At 43.6% G+C, this 10,910-nt stretch overlaps 1 long non-coding RNA gene across 2 annotated transcripts; it reads left to right on the forward strand.

The window, feature by feature from the left end:
- The first annotated feature begins 729 nt into the window (after nt 1-729).
- LOC132537998 (uncharacterized) lies at nt 730-8,227 on the forward strand. Of its 2 annotated transcripts, none has more exons than XR_009549399.1 (3): nt 730-955; nt 2,086-3,586; nt 5,536-8,227. It is a non-coding gene; the product is annotated as an uncharacterized LOC132537998 (long non-coding RNA). The 2 variants fall into 2 exon arrangements; XR_009549400.1 differs by having other exon boundaries at nt 949-1,020.
- Nucleotides 8,228-10,910: the final 2,683 nt, after the last annotated feature.

The following is a 10,910-nucleotide window of genomic DNA, read 5'->3' on the forward strand; positions in this document are numbered from 1 at the left end:
AGAAAGACAGACAGCTGTGAAGCGACTCCCCTGCAGGTGGGGAGCTGGGGACTCAAACCAGGATCCTCATGCCCGTCCTTGCGCCTTGCACCATGTGCACTTATCCCGCTGCGCTACCGCCCGACTCCCAAGGAGGCAGTATTTTTATTTTTATTTTTATTTATTTTTTGAAAAGCATTTTTCTCTGTTTTATTTTATTTTTTTAAATATTTATTTTATTTATTCCCTTTGTTGCCCTTGTTGTTTTATTGTTGTAGTTATTATTGTTATCATTGTTGGATAGGACAGAGAGAAATGGAGAGAGGAGGGGAGGACAGAGAGGGGGAGAGAAAGACAGACACCGGCAGACCTGCTTCACCACCTGTGAAGCGACTCCCCTGCAGGTGGGGAGCCCGGGCTCGAAACGGGATCCTTATGCCGGTCCTTGTGCTTTGCGCCACCTGCGCTCAACCCTCTGCTCTACAGCCCGACTCCCTGTTTTATTATTTTTTTCAAGAAAGTATTAATTAACAAAACCATAGGGTAGGAGGGGTACAATCCCACACAATTCCCACCACCCATTCTCCATATCCCATCCCCTCCCCTGATAGCTTTCCCATTCTCTATCCCTCTGGGAGCATGGACTCAGGGTCATTGTGGGTTGCAGAAGGTAGAAGGTCTGGCTTCTGTAATTGCTTCCCCGCTGAACATGGGCGTTGACTGGTCGGTCCATACTCCCAGTTGGAGGCAGTATTTTTATAAAGTGGGAGAGACCTGGGAAGCCAGGGGCTGGCTTGGCGGGGGTGGGGGCCGCTGGTAAGTTGGGGGGAGTGGGAAGGATGACCGTGGCCTTGAGATCTTCCCACCTGCTGGACTCTGGCTTCACAGAACTTCCTCCTAGAACAAAGCTGATGATCTTTTTTTTTTTTTTTTATACATGATAATTTGATGATCTTTATTGTTTCAAAAAGGCAAGGTGTTCCAGTCTCCTATACTTGTCCTTTTGTTTCCCAAGTTTGGATTTCACTGCTTGGGGGTTAAGTTCTATTATTATTATTATTATATTTATTTTATTTTTTAAAAGAGTTTATTCATGAAAAATGATAGGAGAGAAAGAACCAGACATCACTCTGATACATGTATTGCTGGGGATTGAACTCGGGACGTCATGCTTTAGTCCAAAGCCTTAATCCACTGCGCCCTCTCCTGGACCACTATTATATTTATTTTTAAGGAGGGAAGGTGCGGAGAGACCAGAGCACTGCTCAGCTGTGGCTTATGATGGTGTTCGGGACTGAACCTGAGACCTTAGAGTCTCAGGCATGGAAGTCTTTTGCATAGGCATTATGCTATCCACCCAGAGGGGTTAAGTTCAACCCAGTTAATCAAATGATTCGCCTTTCTCCCTGAATCCAACAGTCCAGTTCTTTGGGGGCACAGTTTTAAAGATGACATAGCAGTATTTGTTTATTAATTATGATGATTCTGTAGGAAACTGGACAGGAAGGAGAAATTTAAAATCCGATAAGAGCAATTTAACTACATTAAAATATTTTTATTTTAATAAGAGAGAGTGATACAGAGTAAAAGAGCAGGAGACTGCTTAGTTCTTTATGGTTTATGGTGGTGCTGGGGATTGAATCTGGGACTTCAAGCCTCAAATATGAGAGCCATTTGCATAACCATTATGCTGTTTCTCCACCCCCAACATATTATTTTTCCTGAGCAAGAATGAGGGAGGAGGGGGAAAGATGGGCCCAAGCACTGCTCAATTCTGCTATAAGGTGGTGCAGGGGGTTGGACTTGTGGCCTCCTGGGCCTTGGGCCTGCAAGTTGCTGTAATAGGCTGCGCTATTTCCCTATCCCCAACCTGTTGCATCAGTGACTGAAAGCAGACAAACTTAGACTTTAATGTGAATTATTATAGACTCAAACTGAGTATTTGGGCCCAGAAACAGTCCTTAGATAGTTTGAAAAACTCCCCTCCAAAAATGGGTTCTGCCATATATATTCTTCATAGTGGGTTTATGGAAGGTAAAGTTACAAGTCACATGTCAAGAATTCTGTGATTTAGTGACAGTGTTTCTCTCTTTTTAGATTGCTGAGTGAGAGACAGGCGAGAGAATCAGAGCATTCCTGGGGCACATTCAGTGCTGGGAGTCAGACTCCAGTTTAACAAGTCCAGCGCCACCTCCTGGCCAGCTCACACAGTCTTTCTCCTGAAATCTGTACGTGGAGGCATCAGCAAGGAGGGCCTTTTTTGTTTTCCTTCTAAACCTCTAACCTGTCTGTCTGGTTGCCATAATGCAGTCACTTCGCTCTGCCCTGAAGGTCACTCTGGTCCTGTTCCCTCTCACAAAGCACAGGGAGATTCCAGCTGCATCCTCTTCACAGGGCCAACCAGCTGCATCCTGGCTCTTGGCTCCCCTTTCCATTGTATTTCATTGATTTTGGTTAGCGATTAAGTATGTAGTTGCAGACCCTTTAGTAGTGAAAATCAGTTTATTAATAGGTTCTTTTGTACTCCGTTTGTGTTACAGCATCAAGTAGGACACCTGGGGGAAATGGGTGGTGGTTTCCTAGAAAAATGCACATTAACAAAAGGAACCTCTTTTGTCAACTTTCCACAATTAGCCGTATCTCCTCCCCTTTGCCATAATTCCATCGGTGTGGGGCTCTGCCCTGGCTACTCCCTACTTGTCTCAGTCCTAGAGTCAGCCATTTCCTCAAAGAAGCCTGGTTCCTCTTATTAGAGGGTGTTCAGACTTAACTGTGTGGGGCAGGGGAGACAGCGTAGTAGTTAGGCGCAAAAAGACTTTCATACCTCAGGCTTCAGAGGTTCCATATTCAATCCCTAGAACTAAATTAGGCCAGAGTAGAGTAGTAGTTTGGTAAAGAACAAAAGAAGAAAAGAAAACCATTTGTATATGTAAATGTTTGTATAAATAAAAAGAAGGAAGAAGCTGGGTGCCAGGAAGACCACTTACGTATCATGTATGTGTTAGAGGCCCCGAGTTCATTCCCTGGCACCACATTGAAAAGAAAACTTACGGGAGTCGGGCGGTGGCGCAGCGGGTTAAGCGCACGTGGCGCAAAGCGCAAGGACCGGCATAAGGATCCCGGTTCAAGCCCCCGGCTCCCCACCTGCAGGGGAGTCACTTGACAGGCGGTGAGGCAGGTCTGCAGGTGTCTGTCTTTCTCTCCTCCCTCTCTGTCTTCCCCTCCTCTCTCCATTTCTCTCTGTCCTAGCCAAGAAAGATGACATCTATAACAACAACAATAATAACTACTACAACAACAACAAGACAACAAGGGCAACAAAAAGGAAAATAAATTTTAAAAAAAATTAAAAAAAAAAAAGAAAACTTACGTGTGGGAGGTAAGTGCGCTCAGCTGACAAAGCAAGGAAATATATGCAAGTATTCCAAGTTACGCAACTCACCTAGTTACAGTTTTATGCAGAACCAACCAACCATCTGTCCCCCCAGTAAAGGGTTATGCGCATAGATTCCAACCAGTGCAGCACACGTCCTAGTGAAGCTTTCTGTGTTAACACTCAAGATGCAGATGAGCCGATGCTGATGTCTCCGAGCTGACCCATTATCACGTAGGTGCTGTGACCTTTTCCCTTCTTATCTGTGACTTCCACTTCAAGAGCCACACACCTGGTTCCTGCCATCTGTCATTTATTTAACTCTTACACTATCTTCGACTACAGATGTAGTGGTGTCAAGAATTGTTAGCTATTGTCCCCCCACACCCACACCACGGCAGAGAACTTTCTAAAACAGTTCACTGTTAAATGTCCAATACATTTTTTTAATTTAAAAAAAATTATTATTTTTTTAACCAGAGCACTGCTCAGCTCTGGCTTATGGCGGTGCAGGGGATTGAACCTGGGACTTGACGGAGCCTCAGGCATGAGAGTCTGTTTGCATAACCATTATGCTATCTACCCCGGCCCTGTCCACTACATTTTTTTAAAAAATGTTTTTATTCTCTTTATTTATTTATTGGATAGACAGAAATCAAGAGGAAAGGGGGAGATAGGAAGAGAGACAGACAGACACCTGCAGTCCTGCTTCACCACTTGCAAAGCTTTCCCCCTGCAGATGGGAACTGAGGGCTCGAACCTGGGTCCTTGTGCATTGTAGCGTGTGCTCGACCAGGTGCACCACCTCCTGGCTCCCAGTACATTTTTTCCCTACAGATTTTGTTCATTTCTACAGCTGCTTAACTCAGCACCGTTTGCTTCACCGTCTGCGCTTTCTTCATGCTTCTCTAAAATATAATCTGATCTTTGTCTCATTTCTGTATTCTGTCCTTGCCAGATTCAATAGCTGTATTTGAATAGGTTCTGATTTATTCATTGGGCTGCAAGGAAAAATAATATAGGTAGTTGTAGAAATAATAGTTAACTGTAGTCCGGGAGTTGGCATAGTGGATAAAGCATTGGCCTCTCAAGCATGGGGTCCTGAGTTCAATCCCCAGCAACACGTGTACCAGAATGGTGTGTGGCTCTTTCTCTCCTATCTTTCTCAAGAATAAATAAATGAATTCTTTAAAAAAAAAAAAAAAGAAAGGAAGAATAGCCAACCCATATCTGCAACTTTGGGAGAACCACTACTCTTTCCAGTGGACTGGGGATATTGAACTCTAGTGGTGGGAATGATGTGGAATTACACCCATTATCCCATAATTTTTTAATTCAATATTAAATCACTAATAAAATTAAAAAGGAAAATATGGATTTTGAGAAATGCAGAGTGGCAAGTATTCACCAAAGTATCATATGAAATACTTCAAACGGGGGTGGGGTGAATAGCATAGTGGTTATGCAGAGACTCTCATGCCTGAGGCTCCTAAGTTCCAGGTTCAATCCCCCGCATCACCATAAGCGAGAAAAGAACAGTGCTCTGGTAATAGGGGAAAAAGAAAGACAGAAAGAAAGTCTTCAAACCACCTACCCCATGAGCTGTTTCCTCTCTCTGTAGTTTTGCCTTTGCTGAAATGTCATGTGGTGTATAGCCTCTTCAGGGTGAATTTGTCCTCTTAGACATGAATATTTAAGATTCATCCATGTGGGGCCAGGCAGTAGCGCAGCGGGTTAAGCACAGGTGGCACGAAGCTCCTGGTTCGACCTCCCCGGATCCCCACCTGCAGGGGGGTCGCTTCACAGGCAGTGAAGCAGGTCTGCAGTGTCTATCTTTCTCTCCCCCTCTCTGTCTTTCCCTCCTCTCTTGATTTTTCTCTGTCCTGTCCAGCAACACAAAGGCAACAAAAGGGAAAAAATAGCCTCCAGGAGCAGTGGATTTGTGGTGCAGGTATCAAGCTCCAGTGATAACCCTGGGGACAAAAATAAATAAAAAAAGATCCTTGTGTCACTGGTTGACATCCCCAAAGCCATTACTTAAAAAAAAAAAAGTGTGTGTGTATTTTACGAGAGACAACAGAGCACTGCTCTAGCTTATGCACTAAGGGAAATTTGCTTTAGTCACTTGAACCTGTAATCAGAGGCCGGACTCCATTAACACGAATCAGTCACTTCCTTTGCAGAGACTACCAGCCTTTTGTACAAGCTGACGTAGGTGAAAGCCAGGAGCTGGATTTGGGGCAATCAGGGAGACGTGGAAAGCCTCCACAACTCTGCTCAAAAGGGTTGGGGTGTCCGTGGTGAGTGACACTGTCCATGGCTTAGGGAGTCTTTAGCCCACTAGCCCCAAAGAACCGTCCAATGTCGATGCAAACATTCCTTTAACGTTGAAAGAGTTCTTGTTCCTCACCCTCTAGCTATTGGCACCATCTATGCACAGCTTAGCAGTTCTAAGAAATGTGCAGTGTCTACCTCATTATTGCTTCGATTTATAGTTCTCTCTTTCTCTTCACCAGATTACTGCTCAGCTCTGGTTTATCGTGGGACCAGGGCTTGAACCTGGGACCTCTGAGATGAGGTCTAAAATTTTGTTGTGCTGCTAATGCTGCTATCTCCTTGGCCCTTGGTGTGTAGTCCTCTGTGATATGATATATGATATTATGATATTGAAAAGTTATGAATGCTTCTCCACTATCTTTATATCTGTTTGGGTGAGGTGTCCAGTTTTTGACACATAACACTGTTTTTTTAAAAATGTATTTATTTCCTTTTGTTGCCCTTGTTGTATTGTTGTAGTTATTATTGATGTCGTCATTGTTGGACAGAGAGAAGTGGAGAGAGGAGGGGAAGACAGAGGAGGAGAGAGAGATAGACACCTGCAGACCTGCTTCACCTCTTGTGAGGCAACTCCCCTGCAGGTGGGGAGCCGGGGGCTCGAACCGGGATCCTTACGCTGGTCCTTGCGCTTTGTGCCACGTGCGTTTAACCTGCTGTGCTCCCGCCCGACTCCCAACATTGTTTTCTTCTTCTTGAACTCTAAAAATTCTTTATTTATTTGATTTATTGGTGATTCAGTAATGATTAACAAGATTGTAAGATAACAGGGGTACAATTCCATACAATTCCCACCACCAGAGTTCTGCCTGTCCCCTCCATTAGAAGATTTCCTGCTTTTTTTAAATCCCTCTCTGAGAGTATGGACCACAATTCTTTATGAGGTGCAGAAGGTGGAAGGTCTGGCTTCTGTGATTGCTTCTCCACTGAGCATGGACATTGTTAGGTGAATTCATACCTCCAGCCCATTTGTGTCTTTCCCTAGTGGGGTAGGGCTCTGGGGAAGCAAGGTTCTAGGACATATTGGTGGGGCCTAAAAATCCTTTACATATTTTGAGTCTGAACCCTTTGTCACATTTTTTTTAAAGATTTTATTTATTTATTAATGAGGAAGATAGGAGGAGAGAGAAAGACCCAGATATCACTCTGGCACATGTGCTATGGGGGATCCAACTCAGGACCTCATGCTTGAGAGTCCAAAGCTTTATCACTATGCCACCCCCTGGACCACTGTCAGATATTTTTTACAGATGTGTTTTCTGAGCTAGTAGTTATGTTTTTTTTTTTTCAATTTCTGTGAACAAAGTCGTTCACTTTGAGAAGAAAATTTTATTTTTATTTTTAATTAATTAAAAATTTTTTTTGCCTCCAGGGTTATTGCTGGGGTTGGGTGTCTACACTATAAATCCACTGCTCCTGTGCCATTTTTTTTCTTTTTTTTTCCCCCCTTTTGGATAGGACATTGAGAAATTGAAAGAGGAGGGGAAGATAGAGAGGGAGAGAGAAAGATAGACATCTGCAGACCTGCTTCACTGCTTGTGAAGTGATCCCCCCTGCAGGTGTGAGGCCAGGGGCTCGAACCAAGATCCTTGTGCTTTGTACTATGTGTGTTTAATCCAGTGCACTTCCACCCGGCCTCTAAAAATTTTAATTTTATAAATTCCACATAACTAATTTTCTTTTGTGGGTTGATTGGCTTTTGATATTTTGTGTTAAAAACTCATCCCCAAATGCCAAGGTCATGTGGGCAGTTTGGAAGGAATGTTAGAATAGTGGTAACATTTGTGTTCACATTCATTTAATTCAATAAGGAAGGCCTGACCACTTTTTTTTTCCTGATAAGACAGAGGGAGCATAGAACTTTCTTCTATTAAATTTCTAAAAGTTAAGAGATTTAGTAGGACAACAAGGAGGCAGCCCTCCTAGGCACTGGACTGTGAGCTCTGTGCCTCCCTCACTGACTACTTCTGGCCAGCAGGGGGTGCTCAAGCTGCTGATCTGCACACCCACATTTTACCTGCAGACTTGGCACAGAGCTCCCCAGCACCCACAGTAGCTGGGTGCCTCAGGATGTGCCAGCAAGCATACCTAGAAGGTGAGAAAGTGAAAAGTGAGAAATAAGGGAGCGGAGTGGAAGAATGAGGCATGAGGAATGAGGTTCCTGTGCATGGCTGAGGCTGGTCCCATCTGAGGACCCTGCAGAAACAGGACTCCATGGGAGACTGTGGAGGCTTGGTTAATTTGGGGCTGTGTTTGTGTATTTCTGCAGCTCTCCGTGTCTCCCCAGCACACACACACACACACACACACACACACACACACACACACACACACACACACACACTGCTATTTTTAGAGGGAGAGACACAGGAGAGACACCACAGCACCCTTACTGCATGGTGTTTCCATGTGGTTCTGAAGGCTTGACATTTTTTTCTCTACCTGCCCTACGTGTCTGACATGCCTTATCCATTCTTACCTACTTTTAATTTTCTGGAAAAGTTTCTGAAGTTCCCTTTTTACAACTTGAGTGAGTTTAAACAGCATGGATAGGGCAAAGGAGATAAAACAATTATTAATATTTTATTTACTTATTGGGTAGACATAGAAGTCAGGAGGGATGGGGAAGATAAGAGGAAGAGAAACAAAGACACCTGCAGCCCTGCTTCACCACTTGTGAGGCTTTCCCCCTACAGGTGGGGGCGTGGGGCCCTGAACCTAGGTCCTTGCACGTTGTAACATGTGTTCAACCAGGTGCACCACCACTTGGCCCCTCATAATTATTATGCAAGAGATTTTCATGCCTGAGGCTCTGAAGCCCAGGTCCAACCCCCTGCCTAGTTTGTAGTGCTCTGGTTAAAATAGGTAAATTAAACTGCAGAGGTGATTCCAGACTGGAAGTTCTGTTCATTATGGCCTCTTTTTTCTTTTTAATCTTTTTTTTAAAAAAAAATATTTATTTCCTTTTGTTGCCCTTGTTGTTTTGTTGTTGTAGTTATTATTGTTGCTGTTGTTGATGTCATCGTTGTTGGATAGGACAGAGAGAAATGGAGAGAGGAGGGGAAGACAGAGGGGGAGAGAAAGATAGACACCTGCAGACCTGCTTCACCACCTGTGAAGTGACTCCCCTGGAGGTGGGGATCCGGGGGCTCGAACCGGGATCCTTAAGGCCGGTCCTTGCGCTTGGCGCCACCTGTGCTTAACCCGCAGCGCTATCACCTGACTCCATCATGGCCTCTTTGCACTTGGTTGTACCCACTGTTCACCCATGCTGAGATTTATCAGTACTTTTTCTGTTCTCCATTGTGATAAATGTATGAAGCAGACCATTTAAAGTATTGATTCTATGACATTATCACATTCATAATGTTGTCCAACATTCCACTGTCTGGCTACAGATCTTTCTGATTCTCCTTCACGGAAAGCCTGTATCCATTAAACACTAATACACCCTCCCCACTCTCCCTGGTAGGCATATTCTTAGTCTCTGGACTATGTACGCTGGGTGCCTCCTATAAATGGGATCACACGATGGGTTGTTTGCTTTCTGGTTTATTTTCCTTAGTAGAGCGAAGTTATAGCATGTGCCCTAACTGCCTTGGTGATTTTAAGGCTGAGAAATATTCCGTTGTGTACATTACACATTTTTTTTTCATTTACACAGAGATCCATGAGTTACCCCCAGATTCTGGCTACTATGAATCATGTTACTCTGAACATGGGTCTGGATCCCTGCTTTAAATTCCTGGGAGTGGATAATCTGAAGTGGAGTTGCTAATTTTATGCTTGATTTTTTTTCAGATAATTTTTTAAAAAAGATTTTATTAATGAGAAAGAGAAAGGAAGAGAGAGAGAGAGAAGGGGAGAGAGAACCAGACATCACTCTGGTACATGTGCTGCTGGGGGTTGAACTCGGGACCTCATGCTTGAGAGTCCAGTGCTTTATCCACTGCGCCACCTCCCAGACCACCAATTTATGCTTGATTTTTTTTTTTTCTGAGAAGCCACCATTTTTCCACAGCAGTTGGACCATTTACATTTATTCCTATCTAAGGTGAATAACATTGTCACTCTCAGAAAGCTGGTGGGTCCACCACAGTTGATCTAGTCAGCCATCATAGACATTCGGATTGCTTCTATCTTTTGGCCATTGTAAATGGTGCTGCTGTGAACATCCCTGTGCCGGTTCTTTGTTGGAACACCTGTTCTTTGGGGGCTGTATCGAGGAGTGGAACTGTTGAGCCATCTGGTAATGCTATTTCTAACTTTTCGAGGGCCCACTGAGACATTTCACTCGTAGGCTGCATCATTTTACATTTCTGCAAGCAATGACCAAGAACAGTTCCAGTTCATCTCCATCCTGCCAGCACTTATTTTTAATTTTCTTCATTACAGCCAATGCAGTCAGTGTATGTGAAGTGCTATGTCATCGTGGTGTGAATCTCCATGGCTAACAGTGGTTTTCTTATGTGTCGGTTGACCATTCTGTGTATCTGTTGAATAACTTCTCTGAAGGAGGATCTGGCCACATCTTTTGTAGTATATATTTTTTGCTTTTATTAATGAAAAAAAAAACTTACCGTACGAATTTTTCATCATCACAGACTGTCTTTAATGCACATTTTAAAATTTTTTAGAAAATCAATTTAAGATGTTTTCAGTTGCTTTGGTGTCAGATATAAGAAACCATGTTGAAATTCAGATCATGAAAAATCTATCCTCAGATTTTCTTCTAGAGTTTCTTTCTTTTTTTTTTTTTACTCATTTATTTTTGGATAGATAGAAATTGAGAGGAAGGGGGATATAGAGAGGGAGAGAGTCAGAGAGACACCTGCAGCCCTACTTCACCACTCATGAAGCTTTCCCCCACAGGTGGGGACCAGGGGCTTGAACCCAGCTCCTCGTGCACTGTAATGTGTGCGCTTAACCAGATGCACCACCACCTGGCCCCTCTTTTAGAGTTTCTAATCTTACTGCCTACATTTAAGTCTTGTCTGTTAGTTAATTTTTGTGTGTGCTGAGATTTAAGTCAGGGGAGATCAATAGTGTAATCTGGCAGTGTCAGACCAAGAGGTTATAAAATAAATGGTCAGTCTACATTACTGAGATCTCTTGGGAGATTAAATCAGATCTCTAATAGTTTTGACCTGGGTTCAAATTTCTGTTCCCACAAGTGGTGGAGCAGTGTGTCAGGTGTCTCTCCTTTCTGCCTCTTCCCCTATTT

Source organism: Erinaceus europaeus, chromosome 4 (assembly GCF_950295315.1).
Source record: "Erinaceus europaeus chromosome 4, mEriEur2.1, whole genome shotgun sequence".
Taxonomy (NCBI): domain Eukaryota; kingdom Metazoa; phylum Chordata; class Mammalia; order Eulipotyphla; family Erinaceidae; genus Erinaceus; species Erinaceus europaeus.